At 40.1% G+C, this 25,639-nt stretch overlaps 1 long non-coding RNA gene across 1 annotated transcript; it reads left to right on the forward strand.

The window, feature by feature from the left end:
• Positions 1-25,639, forward strand: LOC122539464 (uncharacterized). The gene is made up of 3 exons (XR_006309090.2): positions 1-304; positions 6,987-7,053; positions 24,891-25,639. It is a non-coding gene; the product is annotated as an uncharacterized LOC122539464 (long non-coding RNA).

Raw genomic sequence — 25,639 nt, forward strand, 5'->3', positions numbered from 1 at the left:
TGCACAGTGGGTGGATCTCATACTGATTCCTTTACGGTATACAAACAATGTGCTGAAATTATAAGGAGGTCCAAGAATATGAAAATGAAGTGGGAAAGGAGTGGCCTTAGCTGCTCACACAAGCCAAACTGTTAGAAAAGAAGACATTTGGAGGGGAGAAGACTGAGAGGTGGTGAACCCCTTGTGCCTTTCGCATGAATTGTTGGTTATAAGAATCAAACTGTGGGGTGCACAAAATCACGAGGAGCGTGTACAGTGTCTACGAAAGATTGGATTTCTGACAGTTTTTGAAACTGCTGCTGAAGTAGGTCATGTGTATCCTGAAATTTTAAAGTCGCAGTATTGTAAGCTTTTGCTTTGCTATCTTATGAGCAATGTAACATGATTTATTTGCACCAGCTTTTTAATGCAAAGAGTATAAATTAGTTGTCATTCCAGCTTCTTCATTCCTTGATCAAATTGTACTATTTTTCTCCTTTTCTTTAAATGTTCTCCCCCTTCCTAGCCCCCACCATCCTTCTGTACCTCCCTGCTTTCTTCCTTCAGAATCTTTGCTGAGAGAATAAGGGTGCTCAGTCTGCTATCCCTCATAGTCACCAGCTTGAAGATTTGACCTCTGTCATAGTCCCGCGGTCTGGATGCACCGAGAGAGAATCATGGACTGCCTCACCCAAGACACACACGTACTGTGGTCTCAGCCACAGTGTGAACTACGTGTGAATTGATTTGGATAACCCATTTGATTAAACTTCACTTAGAGCTGCTGTTGTGTTTGTGAAGAGCTACATGGCTTTTTTACTAAGTTAAGCCGGAATGCCTTCACAGTCGGAAGCATTTAATATATTTTTACTAGATGGAATGGTCACATAAAAAAATGGATATTTGGGAATACTCACAAACTAGCAATTTAATCAAATAGCTACAGTAGTGTTAGAAGTGGCTAGAAAGATTGCAGAGATTTAATTAATTAATTAACTTGCTTCAGGGTACCTACTTGTTTTTAGTATCACCAGTATGAATTTGAAGCTTTATACATGTTTGAAAGATGGTGGTCTGACCTTAATTAGTACCTCATGCATTGCACAATGTTGATACGTTCAAATAAAAGCAATATACTGTGGATGCTGGAAACCTGAAATAAAACAGATTGTTGGAGAAACTGAGTTAACGTTTCAAGTGCACCAATATATGGAACTGTCTGATAACATAGGGTTTGATCTGAAAGAACGGTGTGAAGGAAGTATGGAGGGATTTCTGAAGAAGACTCACATTGGACTGAAACCTCCAATTACTAAGTTTCTCCCTCTACAGATGCAGCCAGACCTGCTGTCTACCTCCAAGATTCTCTATGTTTGTTTCAGATTTCCAGAATCCGCAGTATTATACTTCTAAGTTTGGAGGGAGACAGGTTAGAGTGGGGGAGAGGAGCAGAGAAATTTCAGGTGGCCAATGTCACATCAACAGCTCTCAAATGAAGAGGAAATGTCACACTGGATTCAAAAGAGGAAATGTCACACTGTTTCTCTCTCCGTACACGCTAATTAACTATAACTAGCTCGATACTTATGATGAATGACTCCTTTGATGAATTAGAAGAGCAGTAAACAGTGTTGATAAGGCTCAAATGACTCTTTACAGATTCACTCATAGATTTCTGAAGATAATTGGACAATGATCGGAAAGATTGCAGGACTGTTGACCAAAGGCAGCTGAAGGAGACTTGCTAAATTCCTCTTTATAAGAATTGGCATGCACTGTTGTGAATGATGTGACTTTATAAACATAAACTAGTATAATGGACAGAGCAGGCTCAGTTTAGATCACAGCCAGAATAATAACAAAGAAATAGGGATAGTTTATTTCTTTGCACAAAATGAAATTCCTGAAGAGGAAGAGACTGGGAATTTGAGGTTACACTGGGATTCCAGCAATTTGCTGTCTTGTGGCTGGGGGTGGGGGCCATGGGTGGGTTTACTGCCCAACACCATCCTCATCACCCCACGAAAAGGCAGCAGAGGAAATTCTCAAATCTTCCTGAAACTTCTCTTCCGGAAATTCTTGTAAAGATCTCAGAGGAGGAGTTTGGCCTTTCAGGGTAATATTCAGAGGCACTTTGTTTTTCAATCACGGATTGTGAAAGTTATTGCAAAGATCCATCCTCAATTGCGCAGAATGAGCTATCATCTTGAACCAATAAAGTCTTTGTGGGTTTGGTTAGCTGAGTTGGATGGACGGCTGGTCTGCAATGCAGAGTGACACCAACAGTGGCAGTTCAATTCCTACACTGGCTGAGGTTTCCATGAAGGACTCTCCCTCTCAACCTCGCCTGAGGAGTGGTGACCCTCAGTTTAAACTCGCCATCAGCCATCTCTCCCTCTCAATTCTATGGTGACTTTACTATAGAGAGAACTGCAGAGCTGTTGGGAAGAGAAATATCTGAGATTTTGATCCAAATATAGTGATGATATATTTCCAATGTGCTGAGTGACTTGGAGGGGAACTTGTAGGTTGTGTTGTTCTACGCACCTGCTCCCTTTGTCTTTCTAGATAGTTGAGGTCACAGGTTTGGAAGGTGCTATCAAAGGAGCTTTGGTGAATTTCTGCAGTGCATCTTCAGCATTACACATTGCTGCTACTGAGCATCGGTGGTGGATTGGAGTGAATGTTCAAGTTTGTGGATGTGGTGCCAGTCAAGTGGATTGCTTTGTCCTGGAGGGTATCAAGCTTCTTGAGTGTTATTGGAGTTGCACTCATCCAAGCGATTGGGATGTATTCTATCACACTCCTGACTGTGCCTTGTGAGAAGGCTCTTTCCCCAGTTGTTGGCCCTGGAAGTTTTACTTCTTCCAATAATGTGGATGCCTCCTGGGGGAGGGGATGCAGAAAGATGGGTACACAAGCAAACACACAAATTAGGTGCAGAAAAAGGCCATTCAGCCTCTCAACTTGCTCTGCCATTGAATACGATCTTGGTTGATCTACTAGTGGCCTCAGCTCCACATTCCCAAGGTGGCTCCTTTTCATATTTTTCCTAAGACAGGTATAACCTTATGGCATCAAGCCCAAATGCAAATAAAAAAATTTAAGCTGAGTTGTTTATTGCTGTAGATTATTACAGCCTTTACCATTTCATTAGGAATACTTCCATATGTTGCGTGTAACTTGCACTGTGATGTTCTAGTCAGCATGAATGCTGGACAAGAGAATAGAGCTATCTTCGTATTTCAGGATTTCAGAATTGTGGCTTAGCAGTGAAGAGGAAATGGTGAGATATGACCAAGTCAAGTGCATGTGATTTGTTGATGACTGTGTTGTTACTATCCATTATGGTCAACCTCATTAAGGGCAGTGTGTCACTTTTCAATAATCCAATTTATGTCTTGTTATGTGTCAGCATCACAGGTTAACATCCATTCGTTTTAAAAATTATGAATACAGTTAGTAATGTGATTATGTGCAGATAATTTGTTTATGCGATATTGATTGAGACCACCCAGGATTCTTCTTCGGAGTACCAGCTTGGGATCTTTTACAGAGACCTGAACAGGCATTTGGGGTCTTGTTCAAAACGTGGCACCTGTGACAGTGCTGTGTTCCCTCAGTACAGCTCTGGAGTGTCAGCTTTGGCTTTTATGTGCTCAGGCCTAGATGTGGGACTTCTGCCCAGAACCTTGGAGTTCAGAGGCAAACTGAAGCATAGCTAGTGATGGTTTTGAATGGAATATCCTTGTAATGTGACAATGTGGGATTACTTTATCTGACAGTAAGGTGCCTAAACTTCTTAAGTGGTAAAGGTTCACTACTAAAGAGTAGTTATAGCACAGAGATGCTTAAGGGGAAACTCAGTAACTGCATGAAGTTAGAAAGGAAACATATTTGGCAGATAGTTACAATACATCTGGACAGTTATTGGTCTGGACAATCATGTTCTTAAATGTTTATGTTGATGTTTCATTGTCTTATTGGGGGTACAGTGTAGATTTACCAGAATAGTATCTAAGTTCTGAGGACAAGTCTGATAATATTGGGTTGTATCCTCTTGAATTTGGAGTGTTGAAACACTTGAGGTGTTTAAAATCATGGTGGCACAGTGGTTAGCACTGCTGCCTTACAACGCTAGGGCCTCGGGTTCGATTCCAGCCTTGGGCGACTATCTGAGTGGAGTTTACACATTCTCCCTCTGTCTGCATGCTCCTCTGGGTGCTCCAGTTTCCTCCCAAACTCCAAAGATGTACAGGTTAGGTGAATTGCCCATAGTGTTAAGTGCATTAGTCAGAGTAAAATGGGTCTGGGTGGGTTACTCTTCAGAGGATCGGTGTGGACTTACTTGTTGGACCAAATGGCCTGTTTCCACACTGTAGGGAATCTAATCTAAACAAAAATGATGAAGAAAACCATCCCTCTATTAATGAATTCCTGAAGAAAGTGACAGGGTTAGGTCTGAAATCAGGAACTATTTATTCACTATAGAAATCTGCCTAAACCATGACTATCTAAGCTTTTTAGGAGGTGATTTTTGCAATTGGTGGCTCCTTTTCATTTTTTTCCTAAGACAGGTATAACCTTATGGCATCAAGTCCAAATGCAAATAAAACAATTTAAGCTGAGTTGTTTATTGCTGTAGATTATTACAGCCTTTACCATTTCATTAGGAATACTTCCATATTTTTGTCCTTTGTGAGACAAAGCAAGCAAAATATCAGGGATTTCCAAGAAAAGCCATGTGATATTCCCAGCAAATGTGAGGGAGGTTGGTTCACGTGAATATTTAGAGCTTTTATACATAGACCATTCGGTTTAAATCAGAATGACAGAGTGTGAATGAGTTTCCCCAGACCCATCACACTGTTTACATTTCTTGCACTGTTGTTGGGTAGTATTAATACTACCCAGTGAGACTCATCGAGTCTTCTTCCATCCAGGAGGAATATCAGCAAGCTCTCTCACCTTATAGTAATAGTTCACTTTATAGTCAAGGCCAGCTAGTGGAAGGGCAGAAGTTTATCTCAGATGGTGGTACTGACAGTGAATCAGCAAACCTGTTTCAAATTCTGCCCAATGATTGATTCCGTCACTCAATTGGCTGACTGTTGTTTTACACTATCAAACCATTCCAAATCTATAATACTCATTAAGGTCTGACTAAAAACTAAGAACAGAGGATTATAACCCAACAATTTAGGCTGAAAAATTGCTTAAAGATCAAGTTTATTTAATAAGGTTTATATGAACTGAATTTGGCTGGGTCAAAGAGAAATGTAATCCCCAGCAATATCAAAGAATACAAACAGTATAGCAGACAGACAGAACAGACAGAATAACAGTTGCGTGGTTCTATAGATGGCTGGGCATAAGCATGTTTTCAAGAGAAGCTGGTGAAGGGGCATATTCTTACTACATTATGAACCGCAAGAGCAAAAGGTAACTGGGTTGCATGGTAATCTGAACTCCAAGAGGTATAAATTTGTCTGGAAAGTGTTAAACCAAGTTGGCAATCCACCAATGCCCAATTACTGCTACCCGCAGCTAACCCCTCTCCCACAACTTTCCAGAACAAATCTGGTCCCCCCCCCCACCCTAGATTGTTTGCATTAATCCTCAAAAGGCTTTGATCTATACCGCTATTTCATTACCTCAAGTCATCCAATAGGTCTCTACAGCCAATGAAGAACATTCAAAGTGTGATCCCTCAAGCAGTGTAGATAAGATTGCAGACTGTTTCAAAAAGACATTCACTACCATCATCCCAGGCCAACCAGGGATAGAGAATAAATGCCAGTGAGATGCATATCCCAAAGAATGATTCAAAACAAATCAAAATAAAACATGCTAGAAATAGATCTGGCAGCATCTGTGAGGAGATACAGAGTTAACATTTCCATTCAGGTGAACCATTCCTTTGATGAAAGATCATCGACTTGAAACTCCTCACATGTGCAACTGAGTCTATTTCTAGCACTTAATTTTTGTTTTTATTTCAGAGTTTAAGCATCTGTACTATTTTGCTTTAATAAATGATTCTCTTATCTTTCCATCTTTTTGGAGATATTTTCATTGCCATTTCCCTTTTGGGATTGAATTCCTTTGGATTTATTAATTGAGATAAATATCAGTTGATTTGAAACTTTCATGTTAAGACAGGGCTCTTTCAAGATGCCACAATACTATAACCTACTCACGCAAGATCCACCAAAACATTATTTTCAAAGCTTTCCTCATGATTTGGTATTATGGATTGGAATGACTCAGCTTTCCACAGCTAATGAATCAGCAATGCTGACATTGGGAGGAGACTCTGTCTCTGTAACTTGCTGAAGATCAAAACCCACAATATGTACTGCTGCATATCTGAGTCCTCTCAGCTCAGTTAGTCTGTCATTTGAGAGTACAGATGAATTGAATGGTCATCCTTAGTATTCAATCCAGGGTCAATTTCTGTCCTTATCTAGAGGCAATATTCTTGCTCAGATGGCACCTTCATCCAATGGCGGGCCTTGTGACATCTGGAGGCGAAAGTGAGGACTGCAGATGCTGGAGATCAGATACAAGATTAGAGTGGTGCTGGAAAAGCACAGCAGGTCAGGCGCATCCGAGAAGCAGGAAAATGGACGTTTCAGGCAGAAGCCCTTCATCAGGAATCAGAATTCCTGATGAAGGGCTCCTGCCTGAAATGTCGATTTTCCTGCTCCTCAGATGCTGCCTGACCTGCTGAACTTTTCCAGCACCACTCTAATCTTGTGAAATCTGGACCCAATCAAAAGAAGGATGTTAACTGGATCACCTGTGGCAGGGTGACGCCTCTTCTGTTTGTCCTAATCAAGCCTCCGTTTATGAAAGATCACCTCCTTGTCTCAGCTCAGTGTTTCGCTAATGAAGTGTGGCCATAATCAGCAATTCAGTTGAATGGGGATTGGATTTGCCTTTTCACATTGTGTAGCACACTGCCACAACTGTTCTTCTGATCACAGAATCTTCCTAATCTACAGGGGTACACTCCAGAAAACAGAGCTGAACTGGATCCTCTCTGAAGCCAGACATGACATCATACCAGAGGTAGGTATCAAACAATATGTTTTGGTATTTGGCCTCCTGGACAGATAGGAAAAGTTATTTCAATGATATTCCCACCTCTCTCCTACCCTTGGGAAGTTTTGGATTTTCTTTAGAGTTCTCCTAGAGGGATTATGTGTTGCCAAGGGTGTACAGGGTTTCTTGATATAAGGACAGATCATTACAAAGAGATTGGACAGGCTTATTATTTCCTGTCCAACTTTTAGACATGTCCATATTTATTTTCTGTTTTACCAGAATGCTCCCTTCACTGGTACGAAGTCTTCAGAACATATACAGTCTATATCCTTGAGACATTTAGCCAGATATGAGGCCTCTTGATGGATTGTTGACATAAAGAGTATGGTGTAGTCCCTTGTTAACGAAATATCAGCAACTCATGTGGCCCACCTAGCTCTAACTGAAGCTAATTAATAACCACACCACAAAAATTGCTTTTAGATTTTGCAAAGGTTTGGCACAAGCTGCTCCTTTTTATGCAGATTAGAGAAAACATCAACGTGGTTGCCTTCTAAATATTAACTCTGCTTCTCTCTTCCAATTGTCAGCAGTAGTTCAGAGATTGAGTATTATACCAGGGCACCCTTGCATCTCCAGACCACCACAACAAATGTTTGGCATATTATTGCTGTGGAAGAAATCATGTAGGTCAGTTACTATCAACCTCTTTAGCAGAATTTACAGTCTTATATTTTTCCTTCCACAGTATATGGCCAAATTGTTCATCTTTCTTTGCAATGCAATAGCTATATTCCTGGTGTTGGTCAAATGGATTCCAAGGCAGATGGTGAAGTTAAAAAAAAGGCCCAATTCTTTTCCTTAATGGTTGGTTTATTCACAGGATGCCATTTTGTAGATCTCAGCCTCCTCACTACTACCCCCAGGTCCCACTGACTCTCCATATAATATTTTAGACAAACCCGTGAAACAAATTAAGCCAAATAGCCCCTTAAATGACTGTAACGCCACATTAAATCCCAGAGGAACAGTAACCATTCGAATGAAAGTTTGTGGAGTGATAATGCTGTGTCCAATGCCCATAAGGGGAAGTGAAGGCCTAATGGTTTCATTGCTAGGTTGTAAATCCAGAGACCGAGGTAATGTTCTGGGTTCAAATTCGGCTCCCACAGCTGGTGTAATTTGAATTCAGCAAAACTCTGGGTTGATGAAACTATTATCAGGAAAAATCCATTTGGTTTATTAGAGATCTTTAGGGGAAAAAAAACTGCCATCCTTGTCTGGCCTACATGTGACTCCAGATCCACAGCAATGTGGTTGATTCTTAACTGCCCCTTGGGTAATAAGGGATGTGCAATGCTGGCCTAGCCAGCAATGGCCTCATCGTGGGAAACCGCGCACTCTCCATCCCTGATCCCAGCCCTTAACCAATCAATGCCCATCACTTACACATCTTTAACAACATAATCAACAAACCATTTATAAATATTCACACTGATCACAATTGGTTTGTTTTACACTGTCAGCACTAAACTTGGTTGACAAGTTTCACTTATTAGTCAGCAAAGCTGCTAAGGTCTGCTGTAGTTTGTTTCGGCTTCTTAATAGGAGATCCATTTTAATCAGTCTTGTCATCTCACGCCCTGGTACTGGGCAGGGTTTTTTGTTAGCCTTGTTTTATTAATGAGCTGTTTTTATTTCCCAGGTCACGGCTGGGGTGGAGGGGGTGCAGTTTTGCGTGAGTGATGTAAGTAATCAGATCTCTAGAACAAAAAGGTTTCAGTAGAGTGTGTTTTAAAAGCTTTTGAGTCATAGAGATAAACAGCATGGAAACAGACCCTTCAATCCAACTCGTTCATTGCGACCAGATATTCTACATTAATCCAGTCCCATTTGCCAGCTTTGGGCCAGTATCCCTCTAAATCCTTCCTATTCATATACCTATCCAGATGCCTTTTAAATGTTGTAATTGTACCAGCCTCCACCACCTCTTCTAGCAGCTCATTCCACACATGCACCACCCTCTGCATGAAAAGATTTCCCTTGGATTCCTTTTAAATCTTTCCCCTCTCACCTTAATCCTATGCCCTCTGGTTTTGAACTCCCCTACCCTGGGGAAAAGATCCTGACTCTTCACCCTATTCATGGCCCTCATGATTTTATAAATTTACATAAGCACATCCTCCAAGGCTCTAGGCAAAGTAGCCCCAGCCTAACTTGAGCTAATGTTTAACCACACAGTAGGTATTCTTGTTGTGTACTGCCTCTGAACCAGCAACTCTGAGTTCAGGTCTCACTTTGACACTTGCCAGCCATGGAAGATGTGTTCCTGATGTGGTTCAAGTAGGTCGATCATCAGCCTGCTAGCACTCTGCAATTCTTCCTTAAAGGGGAACTCCAAAACATGCATGAAAACTCAAAGTTCCCTCTCAGACCAGACACTGATTGCTTAATATCATCAGACCAATTCATCTCATTAATAGTCAGTGAAAAAAGAAGCAGAGAATCCCCAATGTTGCCCAGAGTTAGCGCTGGAAGTACTCTAACAAGTACCCGTTAGTATCAGGTTGTGAACACTGCAATAGAGAACATTTGAAGTGTATCTAATGAATAAACCAGTCGCCAGTTGATGGAAACAAGCAACAGGTTTGGAACTGGGCCTTTGTGAGCAAGATGTGTCACTCATTGCAACAACTGGCCTGCAAAGTCCCAGTTTTAAGCTTGCACTATCTGTGCTCGCTCCAAAAGTCTTCTGAAGTTTCTTGATTAACTGCACTTTAAAGTAAGTTCTTCAAATGTTTATTAACTTTAGATTGTATGTTGCATAACGTCAAACAAGACCAACTGATTTGACTAAATCACAATACTAAGTTGTTAATTTACTGAACAACTATCTCAAACTGTCCTATCTATCACTTACCTGCTTCTTACTGTTATAAGTATTCAAGGGGGCATTCGATGATTATTAGGAATGAGCAAGGGTACAGGGTAAAAGGAGTTTGGCACTAGATAATGATGCTCCTTGAATGAGCAAGTGCAAACAGTATGGGCTAAATGGTCTCCTTCTGCACTGTAACACTTCTGTGTCACTGTAACACTTCTGTGATATGAACTGCATGTGTATGATTCATGTTAATCAATGTAAATTTGAAAGCACTGCAGAAACCAATGGTGAATGCACATCTGCACAGTGAATTCCTCATGTTCAGGATGTCCCAAAGAAAGCAAACTACTTAAAAAGTTCAGTCACCATTGCAATGTCAGTAAATATGACAACTAGTCTGTGCACAGCAAGATCCCACCAAAAAAAAAGAATTTAGACCAAAGGCCAGTCAATTTTAAAGAGTCAGAATTCATGACGTGAAGACATGGATTCTCCTGCTCTTCTTTCTTAGCACAATTAAATTACATTCACTTGAGAAGGCGAACTCAGCTTTGTGTTGCTTCTGAAAGATGTCTCATTTGGCACTGCAGCAGTCCTTCAGTATGGCACTAATGTGCCTCCCGGGATTATGTGCTTGAATCTCTGGGTTTTGACTTTTTACCTAGAGATGACAGTGAACCACTCTGATACTTAAAATACAGGTAATACAGGAAAAGACAAAATTGTGCAATTAAAGAACTTTGTAATGAGTGGTTGTATGAGATTCATATTCTGCAACTGCGGGTCTGCAAAGTGAACAGTGTCTCTTAAAGCAGCTCTTTTTGGGGATGGTCCTTCCATTTATCAAAAAAGGCTCCCTTAATCAGAGAAGCTGAAAAAGATGTTTTTGGGGGGTTGGGCATGAAGGGAGGTGGGGAAGGTTGAGGTCAGCTTGCTGGAGAGGTCAGCAAATAGAATTGCACTGAATAATGCCCACCAGTAATTACACTGGACAGACACTTCCACCAATAGCTCAGGACTGACTCGGTGAATAATTCAAATATTAACAAATACTTTGTGGTGACATCTTTAAATGAAAATCAGCAATGCCAACAAATGCCAAGTGCCGACATCTAATGATTACATTTTCTGAGGCTGCACTGTTGGTTGCTTGTTAGTCACAGATCTCGTGATCCATTATCTTCAGCTAGGAGTGTGAACTGCTGTCGATCATTGCTATAATCTGAGCTGTGCACTGGGTCACTCAGAGTATGCACATATCAGAGAGAATCAAACTAAAATCGACAATCACTTTTGATGCCTCTATGTTCTATCTTCCAAGTTTCTTACAATGGGTTTAGATAATATTGACAATGAAGGAGTGTTCCAATAAACTGATGGCACAGTGCTAGTAAGACAGATTTCATGTTTCGGCAAGAGATATGTGAAAGACTACTTTTTAATGCAGTAAATGTTCATAGCCTGTGTTACAATTAGATCAGGGACTGTTAATATTTAAAGAAAAGTTCAGACACCTCATTTTAATCAAGATAACTATAGCACACAATTTCACTTCTTATTTTATTATGTATAAAAATATTAAACAAACAATTACTACTAACTTCACAATATGATTTCTAACTATATAGGCTATGCACTCAGGTTTACTTTTTATCTCTTGAGAAATCTCTTATAAAACACATCAGACTCAAATTTATTTGCTTCTGTCATCATAAGTATATAATTCTGTGCATCTATAATGACCTCTCCTGCAAGCTGATCCCAACCCAACCTTCCCCACCTCCCTTCACTCCGCCCCCATCCCCTCCTACCCCCCCCCCCTCCCCCCCCCCCACCCCCCAAAACACCTTTCTCAGCAACTCCTCTGTTTCAGGGAGCCCTATTTGATAAATGGAAGGACCACCCCCACAGATGTCTGGAAAATTTTCCTCAACTCCAGTGATTCTCAGAGATAAAACCTTAACCGACTGTAGAGGTTTCAGTCCTTTGTACTGGTTATTTTTTCAATACTTCACAGCTAATCTGTCTTTGGCACAGGAGATGTAGATTTTTCCATTAGTTTCAAACTAGGCAATCTTCGAGTTTCTGTTCCCTCACAAAATTCAAATTGAGATTAAGCCTCATCCACATTCTGCATTGTTAATAGTGAGGAGGCCTTTTTAACTACAGTTATATATATTCCGGCTATCTTCCGTCAGTGAGGTTCACATTGCAACTCAGCAAACATCCAGAAAAATTGAAACTGGAGAATCTCCCAGAGCTCAACCCATCTCCACTACGACATAGTCTGCTGGAGTGTCCTCAAACTGACCTTTACCTTAATTATCCCTCAATTACAATGTTTTCCTCGATCTGGCAAAGTAAATTGGTTCTACAGTCTTTCAGAATTCACTGAATACTTCTAAAATAATTTGTTTCTATTTCCCAAAATAAAACTTCTCTTTGGAATGCCTTTGCTGCAAGGATTATAGATATCACATCTCCAGCTCTTCAGTGAACTATGCCCAGCTGCTGTTTGATAGCTGTATTTCTTCTGACTTTACTAAACAAATATGAGTCACCTTCAAACTTGGCATTTTTTTTCAGGTGTTCTGGCAATTTCTAAAGTCCAGAAATATATGACATCACCTTTACAACTTTAATCCTCTGAGAACTAAAAATGACATCTAACGTAGGAATATGATCTAGATATTCCCAATACCTCCAACTCCTCCTCTACAAGTGTGGTGGCCAAAGAAATGATCAATGATTTCGAAAGGGGATTGAGTACGAACTTAGAAATATATTTGCAGGGCTATAAGGATAGGTGGGTGAATATGAGGGATTGGACTGTTCTACGTCATGATTTTATTAGTATTAAGGAAATTAATCTTTAATTCCAGTACATTCCTGGGTAATATTGACTTGACTGTTTCAAGGTACATTTCCCATCACACTTGGAAATTGAGATCAATATTATTTTTATACGGATGTTTCTGTGTCTGCTTACTGTGACTCAAGTGGTTACACCCTTACCTCAGAAGGTTATGAGTTCAAATTCTCCTCCAAAACTTGAGTACAACAATCTTGGGCTGACCTATGGTGCTGTATTGGGGAATGCTGCACTGTCAGATGAAATATTAAACGAGGACTTACTACCTTCAGATACATATGGAAAATCCAATCAAACTACATTGAAAAAGATTCTGAACATCCCAACTGTCTTGACCAACATCACTTACGTAGAATAGCGTTTTTGTCATATAACTGTTTGTGGGAGCTGACTGTGCTGAAGTTGGCTGCTATGTTTCCCCATTCCAACAGTGACCCTGTTCCAAAAGTGCTTTGTTGGGTGTAAAACATTTTGGGACATGTGGTGGTCATAAAAGATGCTATAAAAATGCAAGTCTTTCTTTTCTATCTCACAGAATCATACAATTATGAGTGGAGGCCCTTCAGCCCATCATGTCTGCACACTCTCTGAATGAGCATCTCTCCCAGTTCAATTCTCATCACTATGTGCATTGTTCCATTTCAAATAAGTCTAATTTCCTTTTGAATCCTTCAATTGAACCTACCTCTATCATAGTCTTAAGCAATAAAATCCAGACCCTGAACTCTCACATGAAAAAAGTTTTTGCTCATATCACTTGTGATTCTTTGACTAATTGTTTAAAATCAGGGCCCCCCATCAATTCTTTCAAGCTGGAATGTTTTCTCCCTATCTTTTCTGTCCAGATTGCTCCTGAATCTTAATACTTATTTCACATCTCCCCTCAGTCTTCTCATGTCCAAGGAAAGCAAATGGTCAGTTAAGAAACAGTGAGGATATATTCCCAGACAGGGCAGGCTTCATAACAAGAGAAAAAGAGTTGCCCCTCCCTGCTGGGTTGCAGGAGGGGCCCTTGATCTGTTTAAAACCTGGATAGGACAGGTTAGTGCAGTGTGACAGACGGGAGAATGACCTTAATTGCTGAAGGCCACCCAGCCTGCCCTTACTTTTGTCTCCCTGAACCTCTCCCCTCTTGTGGGCTCCACTCTGCAAACTCTCTCCCGAAAGCATTACCCACCATAGCTCTCCACATACTGGCTGCACAGCTCACACTGGCTGCACAGTTTATTATAGGTGTTGGCCCTTACAAAACTTGCTATTTTAGGAAGGGCTGACCATTGAACTACTAGAAATTGTCTCTGTCTTCAATGACATTGCAGCCAAATTGCAATATCATTTAAATTTGACAAGAGCAATGTTCCATGCTTTGGATTTTATGCCAACCTTTAATTCTTGGAATTAGTAATACAGTGAGTTAATTTTCTTGGGTTACAATAAGACAGCACTGATTTCTGGCTATGTGACATTTGTCTTGGAGAAATTACCACTAACTGGTGGTGAAGTCTGAATGTACCAGGTCACTGAAATTGTGTTACTGAATGTGAAACAGAAGAAATGTATTGTCATTGACAGTGGAAATGATACTTCACTTGGCAAGAAGGATGAGGGTTTTTTGGGGACAGATGTGTTCTACTTTCATAATGCCCCTACAAATCCCTATTTCTCATGCGATGGTCGACACTAAAACCACACTATCAAGAAACATATGTTGTATTCTCAATGTGCTGTGCTAAAACAACCTCCTGGTTCAACATGTGTTTGTGATCTGACCTTATTGCAATGTAATCATTGTGTTAATGGAACTTGTAGTCAGTACATTCTGGGTCTTAACAAATCCCTGCATAACTTCCTTTTCTTCATCCTATGTCTTGTTTTTTACCTCAAAACTGCACATTACAGGTTATCAATCTTTCTACCATCAGGAACAGCTTCTCATTAACTGCTTTATCAAATATTTTGTGATTTTTGAATAGGAAATTCCGGATCCTGTATTTTTACCAAATCACTAAAACCCCTGGTACTATTTTATCAAACTATTTATTTGTTCATGCATTATGGGTGTCAATGGCTCGGCCAACATATATTACCTATCACTAATTGCCCTGGAGAAGGTGGTAAAGAGCTGCTTTCTTGAATTGCTGCAGCTTTTTTTTGTGTAGATACAATCACATTGCCATTAAGAACAGAGTTCTGAAATTTCCAAATTCCCAAGGGTTGACATCTTTATAAAGTATGGCGCTCTGAATTGGCCACTTTATTGCAGCTGGGGTATAACCGGTTTATAAACATTTAACATTAGCTTACTTGCTTTTGAACTCTCTGCTCTTATTGTAAACTGAAGAACTGTATCTGTCATTTTAACAATTTTTCAACTTATTGGTGCAGTAAAAGATTATGTATAAGAGATTCAGATTTAGAATATTACAGCGCAGTACAGGCCCTTTGGCCCTCGATGTTGCACTGACATGTGGAAACAATCTGAAGCCCACGTAATCTACACTAATCCATTCTCATCCATATGCCTATCCAATGACCATTTAAATGTCCTTAAAGTTGATGAGTCTACTGCGGTTGCAAGCAGTGCGTTCAACGCCCCTACTACTCTCTAAGAAACTACCTCTGACATCTGTCTTATATCTATCACCCCTCAATTTAAAGCTATGTCCCCTCGTGCTCGCCATTGCCATCCAAGGAAAAAGACTCTCACTGTCCAACCTATCTAACCCTCTGATTATCTTATATGTCTCAATGAAGTCACCTCTCAGCATTCTTCTCTCTAACAAAAAGTCTCAAGTCCCTCAGCCTATCCTCATAAGACCTTCCCTCCATCCCAGGCAACATCTTAGCAAATCTCCTCTGAACCCTTTCCAAAGCTTCCACCTCCTTCCTATAATGCGGTGACTAGAACTGTACACAATACTCTAAGTGTGGCCACACCAGAGTTTTGTACAGCTACAGCATGATCTCATGGTTCCAAAACTCAATCCCTCTACCAATAAAAGCTAACATATCATATATCTTCTTAACAACCCTATCAACCTGGTGGCAACTATGTACCTGGACACCGAGGGCTCTGTGCTCAGCTACACTACCAAGAATCTTACCATTAGCCCAGTACTCTGCATTCTTGTTACTCCTTCCAAAGTGAATCACCTCACACTCGTCCACATTAAACTCCATTTGCCACCTCTCAGTCCAGGTCTGCAGCTTATCTATGTCGCTCTGTAACCTACAATAACCTTCGTCACTATCCACAACTCTACTGACCTTTGTGTCATCTGCAAATTTACTAAGCCTTCCTTCTATGCCCTCATCCAGGTCATTTATATAAATGACAAACAACAGTGGACCCAAAACAGATCCTTAGGGTATCCCACTAGTAACTGAACTCCAGAATGAATATTTCCCATCAACCATCACCCTCTGTCTTCTTTTGCTTGAAAATTTCTGATCCAAGCCACTAAATCACCCTCAATCCCATGCCTCCATATTTTGTGCATTAGCCTACCATGGGGAACCTTATCAAACACCTTACTGAAATCTATTTACACCACATCAATGACTTTACCCTCATCCACCTGTTTGGTCACCTTCTCAAAAAACTCAATAAGGTTTGATTATCCCTAATCAACTTATTCCTCTCTACATGATTATAAATGCTCTCTCTTATAGCCCTTTCCAACACTTTACCCACAACCGAAGTAAGCCTCACAGGTCTACAATTTCCAGGGTTGTCTCTAATCCTCTCCTTAATCAAGGAAACAACATTTGCTATCCTCCAATCTTCTGGCACTATTCCTGTAGACAATGACGACATAAACATCAAAGCTAAAGGCTCAGCAATCTCCTCCCTGGCTTCCCAGAGAATCCTAGGATAAATCCCATCTGGCTCAGGGGACTTAGAAAAATAGATAACACCTACTCCTTATGCACCTCAATCCTATCTAGTCTAGTAGCCTGTATCTCAATATTCTCCTCGACCACATTGTCTTTTTTTAGTGTAAATACTGATGAAAAGTACTTATTTAACCCTTCTCCTATCTCCTCTGACTCCAGGCACAACTTCCCACTACTATGCTTGATTGGCCTAATCTTACTCTAGTCATTCTTTTATTCCTGATATGGCTATAGAAAGCCTTAGGGTTTTCCTTGAACCAATCATCCAATGACTTCTCATGTCCCCTCCTGGCTGTTCTTAGCTCTTGGTCTTTCCTAACTAACTTATAACTCGCAGGTGCCCTAACTGAGCCATCACATCTTATCCTTATATAAGCCTTCTTTTGCCTCTTCACAAGAGATTCAACTTCCTGAGTAAACCATGGCTCCTGTGCTTGACAACTTCCTCCCTGCCTGACAGATGCATACTTATTAAGGACTCGCAATAGCTGGTCAATGAATAAGCTCCAAGTTTCAATTGTGTCCATCCCCTGCAGTTTCCTTCTCCATCCTATGCATCCTAAATCTTGCCTAATCACATTGTAATTGCCTTTCCATAAGCTATAACTCTTGTCCTGCGGCATATACCTATCAATTTCCATCTCTAAAGTAAACTTAATTGTGGTCACTATCATCAAAGTGTTCACCTACCTCCAAATCTAACACCTGGCTGGGTTCATTACCCAGTACCAAATCTAATGTGGCCAATCCACGTGTTGGTCTGTCTACATACTATGTCAGGAAACCCTTCTGCAAAGTTTCAGACCCAGTGATCACAGCTTAACTGGTTCCCACACAAGGTCACAGATGTGAATTTTTTTTTTCTCCACAGATGCTGATTTCCCTGCTGAGTATTTCCAATATTCTCTGTTTTTATTCCAAACTTCCACTATTCTGTGCATAACTGTTCTTCCTGTTTTCAATTCTAACCAGATCAGCTCCCTTTGTAGGGTTATGAGCCTTAGTTCTGGATCGCACCCACCACCACCACCAGCTCCCCCCCCCCCACTTTGTAACTATGAAATAAAAGTTAAAGTAGGAATAAGCCATTCAGCTCTTCCATTAAATAAGATCATGGCTGCATTCCTGCAGCCCTATAACATTTCACCCTTTGCTTATCAAAACCTTATCTCTGTTTATCTCAAATTCTGCTTGCATTGCCTTTTGAGGATTGGAGTTCCAAAGTCTCATGACCCACTAAGAGAAAAATAATTCACCTCTTGGTCAACCTACGATTTTTAAAGAGATTCCTAGTTCTAGATTGTCTCATAAGAGGAAACTTCTTCTTCATATCCCCATCTACTTTGTTCCTTTATCATTTTACATACCCCAATTAATCTTCCCTCAACCCTCTAAATGAAATACAGGCCAAGTTCATCCAATTTGTGGGACCTGGTACCTCTCTAGAAACTCTGCATTACATTACTGAAAGGCTAATATATCTATCTGAGTTGCTCAAAACTATCTGCAATATTCAACTGACATACCACTTCTTTATTAGAGAATACTGGAAATCAGAAAATGAAGGGATTCTATATATGTAGATAGTTATAGTATTTGGAATATAGTCAATGCCCAAAACTTAAAATTACCACATTAGATTTTGCAAAGTGGTGGAAATTTCAATCCTGTATTATTCTTGTCTCATAGGAGGTGGGTGGCACTGGTAAGTTGCCCATCCCTAATTGCCTGACATTTTCTGTAATGGTTTGGTCTAACTGAGTAGCATTACGGCCATTCCAGAAGGCTACTCATAATCAATCTGCTGAGAGCCTGGAGTCAAATGAAGACCAGACAAGGTAAGGATGACAAGTTTCCTTCCAGAAAAGAACATAAGTGAACCAGATGGTGTTTTACAACAATCAATGATAGTTTCATGGATATTATTGCTGAGATTTGCTTTCTATTCCAGATTCATTCATTGAAATTATTAATTGATTGAATTTAAATTCCATGCTGGAATTTGAACCCATATTGACAGAGCGTTAACCTCGGTTACTAGTTCAGTGACATTACCTCTGTACTACCACCTTCCGTTTATATTTACTAGATTAATAAATTTGGAAATGCACCAGTTTGAATTAGAATACTACTGTTTTAGAGGACTGGGAAACCACTGTACCTCTGGCAGTGCTACTCGTAAATCTAATCCGATGAACTTATATGCATCAAATATTTATCTAATTTTTCTGTGAAGAATGTGATGAATTCTACCTCAATCCTTCCCTGTGCAAAGAATTCAACTTGCTGTATAAACTAAGTTCTCTTAGCATTTCTACTCAAGATGTTAAGAGTTAATTAATATTATATCATTTTCTGCACAGCATTTCCTTTGCTTTGGGTATTTTAATGGAATTAAACCAAGCAGAGTCTTGCCAGCATTTACCAAACAACTATCAGCAGTTGGCTTGATGTTCCTGGGGCCAAGGACCAAAGTGAAACATGTAAGCTGTTGAATGTTGTAGTGAATTGGAAACAGATGGGCTGGCCATCACTCTTAGTTTTTCTTTGCTTTGCTTAGCAAGATGTCATTAATGGGCATGTATACGCATTGGCAATCCCCTGTGATTCTGTAACAAATATAACTCAGTAAACCAAGGCAACTGTGAATATCTACATATAAAAAGTTTAGTGTAGTGTGTCAGCGGTTTTAAACTGATGCTTCTGGCGAGCCTTTGATAAATGAACTAAATGATTGTGACTGTTGTGGAGAACAAAATGTCATATCACCATAGAAAATATTGAAAGAGAAATGCCTCCTGATCTTCTGGAGTTACTCCAAGATAGTGTACCTTGTGACTGGAAAAGTCCACTGAGTTTTGCTGATGCTGCTGTTGAGCTCACTGTCCCGGGTTGAGCTGCTCTTTCCCTTCCTGAGGGAACTTAATTGATTTGTTGACAAAGATATAAAGTTTGACCCAAAACATGTGCCAGATCTTAACTGGTAATGATAGATTGAAGAGAAGCTAAACATTTAGGGGTAAGCTTGATACATACAATACACAAGAGAGTAGGAAATAAAGGGAACAGGATAGCAAAAGACTTGTGGGGAGTATAAACACTGATACAAAACAGCTGAGCCAAATGGACAATGTGTTGTAAATTTTATTTGAAGAATTAGACTTGGTGCTGCTACATGTTGATACCTTCAGGTTACCATCTTGCTTTATACTTTCATGTCAGTTTGAATAATGTCAGGTCAAATTGTATAACCCTCAAAAACAGACCAATGGCAAGTGGTCAGAAACAGAGGGATTGCTAGTCAACTATGTGATGGAAAGAAATTGTATGCATACCTATAAGCCATAACATGCATGTGACAGTGTACACTTTGTGGCTGGCCTGTGTAGATTAAACTACCGTCAACAGGTGTATTTTAAGGCCCTGTTGGGGTAGATTCAGGACTTGCCTCCTTTCCCTATTCAGAGTGGACAACACAGTAATAGTACTGTAGTCAGAACCGTGTTCAGGTAGAACACTAGAGAAGAATATAACTTTTTCCTCAAGGGGCTGGAATACAAAGATATGAACATTTTGGAAGAGCTGTATTATGCTCCAGGTAAACTGTATTTACAGGATTATGTTCAAACCTAGGCACCACACCTCATGAAGTATATATTGGCTTTGTCACAGAACAAAACCCAGCCTAAAATAATAAAGTTATAAGGCCTAGTTTCATACTCTAGACTTGCATTTCTTTGAGTATAGAAGGGCAAAGGATGATCTAACTGAGGTGTTTATCAATAAAGTTATAACTAGGCCATTCAGCGATGACGTTGGGAAGCTGCTCTTCACATAAAGGGAGATGGAAATTGGAAGCGCTCCCTCTAAAATGCTGTTGAGACTGGAGGTCTATGGAAATTGTCAGAACTGAAATTGTTCGCTTTCTGTTCATAAAGTGTATTAGGGAATATGGAACCAAGACAGATGAACACAATTGAGACTAACCTTATAGCAATAAACCTGAGGTGCTGACTGGTCTAATTCTGTTCCTGATGGTCCTAGTTTTGAGCCTTCAATCCCCACCTCTCCACCACTGGGGCCTTCGCTTTACAAATATCTGCCTTAGCTGTTTTCAATTTACAGGAATTCACTTCCTTTACTGTCATTTTTCAAATGTACAACATAGCTTCAAATGTAAAATCCCTTTTAGAAACCTGAATTCATCTCCCTACTGGACAGTCAGAGGTTTAAACTATTGTTCCCTATTGGGTGAACAAACCAAGAAGCAGCTTGAGCATGACAAGGCACCAGCTCATGAAACTGCACCTAATATGAAATCACCACCAAGCCACATAAAGAACTCACAGATGTTCTTTTATTCTGATTATTTTTCACAGAAAAAGGAGTCGATGTTAACAAATTCATTATAAGATCACTGGGTTTCATGTGCTAAACAGGGAGACAAATTTAAGTCCAACTTCCAAAAAGGCATTGGCTAAACACAATGAGGTTCAAACCTTTTGATTTGTATTACAATTACATGTAAACAGTCACAGTGTAGATGCAGTTGAACCACAGACTCAGAGCGTGCAAACTTGGCCTGAATTGGATCTGGTAATCTGCTTGTTTAAGAGAAAGTCCATTGAACCTTCATGGGTGAATTGACCAAGATCTTGATTCTGGCAGTCTGACTTTGTGATACAATGGGAGAAAGTGAGGACTGCAGATGCTGGAGATCAGAGCTGAAAAATGTGTTGCTGGAAAAGCGCAGCAGGTCAGGCAGCATCCAAGGAGCCGGAGAATCGACGTTTCGGGCATAAGCCCTTCTTCAGGAATGAGTTTCCTGAAGAAGGGCTTATGCCCGAAACATCGATTCTCCTGCTCCTTGGACGCTGCCTGACCTGCTGCGCTTTTCCAGCAACACATTTTTCAGCTCATTTTGATACAATGTGCTAGCATGCCAATGCCTTTCAGTTAAGACTATGGTACTGTTTTCAAAATCTCCGACAAATCAGTACCAGTATCAATCAACCAATACCAGATAATTAAATCACCCTGACACTATAAAGGTCACATGGCAGAGGTCTTCTAGCACACTGGCTGCTTCCCTACATCTGAGCCATAAGGCCGCTATTCAGGTGTCATCTGTTCCAGAAGTGTGCCATAACATGGACAGCTTGATTCTAAATATCTACAACAAACACATGGGAGGGTTCTTGTGGGATGGTGGTTGTGTCCCTGCCTCTAAGCCAGAAAGTCCAGGTTCAATCCGAGCTGCTCCAGAAATGTGTCATTACATATTTAAACAGGTTGATAAATGGTACCTGTTACAAAAATGATATCGACGGAAATTCCAGAATTGAGTCTCATATGCAGCAGGGACAGTATTCCTACCCAGAGCCAGGAAGCTTGGGTTCGAGGCTCACTTGCTCCAGAGATATGTAATGACATCTCTGAACTGGTTGATTAGAAAATATCAAATTTAGTTTGCTGACGTTGTGCCACTTTTCAATATACCATATAAGTCCTTCAGAAGATGTATAATTAGATTCAAAACAGCAACACTCAGTTGACTAGTTCGTTATATATTTTTTATCGTAAGCAAATACTATTTTTTGTTGCTTATTCAGCATCATAAAAACATTCAGAGAGAGAGAGCAGTTCTTAATTTCACATCTGTACATTATCCTTTCTTAACTTGACAATTGTTTTTGAACTGTGCCAAGTCCTTCTGTGTTTAATGTTGAATCTTCAATCTCCTTCTCCCATGTCTCTACATCTTGAGGGGAAGTGTGTGTGTGTGTATATAAGGGGGGGGGGGGGGGGTGTGGGGGTGTGTGTGTGTGTGAGGGGTGTGTGTGTGTGTGTGTGGGGGGGGGTGTGTGTGGGGGGGTGTGTGTGTGGGGGGTGTGGGGGTGTGTGTGTGTGTGTGTGTGTGTGGGGGGGGGGGGTTGGTGGAATGGTCTGTGATGCTGCTGATTGTCAATTGACTCTGATTGTACCTCTAGTATACTCAAAGTGACACTAAACTCAAGAACATGCAAGTTATGCTTTTGTCCCACTAAATTGGAATTCTGGATCAACTATACAGTATACCACATGACCAATTTCCCTAAATGCTTATTGGGGTATTAAATTGACTTACTGATGAACGCAGCTATTGTAAAGATTTGATTGGTAAAGATTTAATTTTAAACTAGATGATAATTTGAAACATTAGTGTTGAACTATAGTTAGAAAACTACACCATACTTTTTAAATGAACCATGGGGCACTATGGAGATGCACTGAAGCTTAGAAAATCCGGAAGTTTATTAAATGAACACATCTGAAAATAAGAAGTAGGAGCAGGAATAGTCAATTCAGTCTCTCAAGCTTGTTCTGACATTCAATACGATCATGGCTAATCTCATCTCTGCCTCAACTCCCCATTATCCTTTAACCCATTACTAATTCAAAATCTCTCTTCCTTAAAATTACTCAATGTCCCGACATCCATCGCACTCTATGGTCGTGAATTCCATTGATTCACAATCCATTGAGAGAAGTGACTTTTCATCTGTCTTAAAACTATGACAATAACACGGCATATTTCTAGCTCTTAGGCATTTCTACAGGGAGACAACATTGAAGCTTTTCATCTTGCACTTATCAGGACTAGGACATACGAAACAAGATTTAGAAAGGAAAATGGATTAATTCTTCCATTAACACACAGGCGAATAAAGCAAGTTAAGCATTGCTCCTCTGAAATCTTGAACAGTAACTCCTAGATTTATGTATTGCATTCTCACATTTTGAAATGTTTGTTATAATTTATTTAATTGGAAAGTCAAAGAGTTTACTGTAAGTCAATAAAATATTGCTTGCAGGGGAGCACATAGCCTGTGGTGTGTTAAAGTGCACTAGCTCATACAACATGAGTGGTTTGTTAAAATGTCATCACAACCTTCAGATGGCTCGATGCCTTGTAACACAGGCATAGAACCTCTACTGAGCACTTCCCATGTTTACTTTGTTGGTGGTTTATGAGATGCTAGAAAACAAGGCATCAGAACCAAATAATCCAAAAATTGACTTAAGGCAGGAAAATGCTTGGTAGTGCTTCATGGAAGGTACAGTCAAAATAAAATGGATGTTGAGCCAAAACTGATAACGTTAGGAATGGTCACCAAAGAAGGTGTGCCTTAAAAGATGGACTACGAGTAGGCATGATGACAGATTCTGTTTTATTCATTGATGCAAAGTGTGTGCCACTGCCTGGGCCAATTGTTGTGGCCCATTCTTAATTGGTTTATGAACTAATGAATTACTAGGATCAATTTGGAAGGCAGCTAAGAGTCAATCACATTGATATAGGTCTGGAGTCACATGTAGTTCAGACCTGGCAGGGACAAGAGATTTCCTTCTCCACAGGCATAAGAGAAGCAGATGAGTTTTCACAACAACCAATAACAATTATGATTATGACAATGATTAATGGTTGCCATTAGACAGACTTTATTCCACACTTCCATTGATTCAATTTTTACCATCTGCCATGGTAAGACTTAAACCTTTGTCCCCAGAGCATTAGCTAAGTTCTCTGGCTTACTTGTCCACCAACAATACCACTACACCACTGCCTCCCTAACCCCCAATTTGTGAAGGCAGCTAATGACAACAGGCAACCAGTAACGTATGATATTTGATACCAATTGATCATTTCAAACACTGCTCATTTATTTTGCTAGTTCATTATAGGAGAATGAGAAATACTTTAAACACAAGCTTTGTGTGACCAACTGTTAATTCACATAATCTCCTAGTACATTTAACAGCTATCAAAGAGCACTGAAAACAGAAACATCTCTTTCTTAAATGCCAAGGTGGGACGAATTAGGTGCTCATTGCTCCACAAGTGGTGGTGTGGCCCATAAATACAGCACTTCCTCAGTACCGCCCTGGAGTGTCAGCCTGTACACAAATTCCTGGAGCAGTGACTGAACCTACAATTTTACGACTCAAGCAGGACTACTTACAACTGAATCATGGCTGACATAGTGAAAAGCAAATGTTCCTCTTGTCTTGACTGTTAATCTCTCCTGCCTTCCCTCCCTCAAGACCTTCCTTTTTTCAAATTTCCTCCTTCACCTCTATTTGCTTAAAAACTGTCAAATTATTGACTTACTGGTTTTTATGAAAAATGAATTAGCTAAAATATCAACTTTGTTTCTCTCAACACAGATGGTTGATATTGACTATTTTCAGCAACTCCTGTCAGCTGTGGCTCAGTTGATTGCACTTGCCTTGGAGTGAGAAGGTTCTTGGTTCACATCCCACTTCAGAACTTCACTATAAAGACCACGGTCGACACTCTTCTGTAGCACTGGGCGAGTGCTGCACTGTCAGAGATGGCATGTTTTGAATGAGTTGTTAAACTGAGTTAAAAATGACTCACCACCAGGTTATAGTCCAACAGGTTTAATTGGAAGCACACTAGCTTCCAAAAGCTAGTGCTTCCAATTAAACCTGTTGGACTATAACCTAGTGTTGTGTAATTTTTAACTTTGTGCACCCCAGTTCAACACCGGCATCTCCAAATCATTGTTAAACTGAGGTCATGTTTGCTCCCTCAAGTAGAGAAAAAAGATCCCACTTCACCAACTCGAAGTTGGCAGTTACTCCTCTTGCCCTGACCAATATTTGTTGGTCAACATCACAAAAACAGATTATTTAGTTTTGTTACAATGCAGTTTGTGGGAGCTTGCTTTATACAAATTGACTGTCATGTTTTCAACATTACAACAGTACTTCATTGAATACATTGTGCTTTGGAATTCACGAAAGTCACAATATAAACGCAAATCTTAAAGAAAGCAAAATACTGTGAAGGCAGAAAATCTGAAATAAAAACTCAGCAGGTCTGACAGCATCTATGGAGAGAGGAACAGAATTAATGTTTAGAGACCAATATAACTTTTCTTCAAAACTCA

Source organism: Chiloscyllium plagiosum, unplaced genomic scaffold (genome assembly GCF_037043375.1).
Source record: "Chiloscyllium plagiosum isolate Xiang-an unplaced genomic scaffold, Cpla_swu_hap1 HiC_scaffold_36, whole genome shotgun sequence".
In the NCBI taxonomy this organism is placed as follows: domain Eukaryota; kingdom Metazoa; phylum Chordata; class Chondrichthyes; order Orectolobiformes; family Hemiscylliidae; genus Chiloscyllium; species Chiloscyllium plagiosum.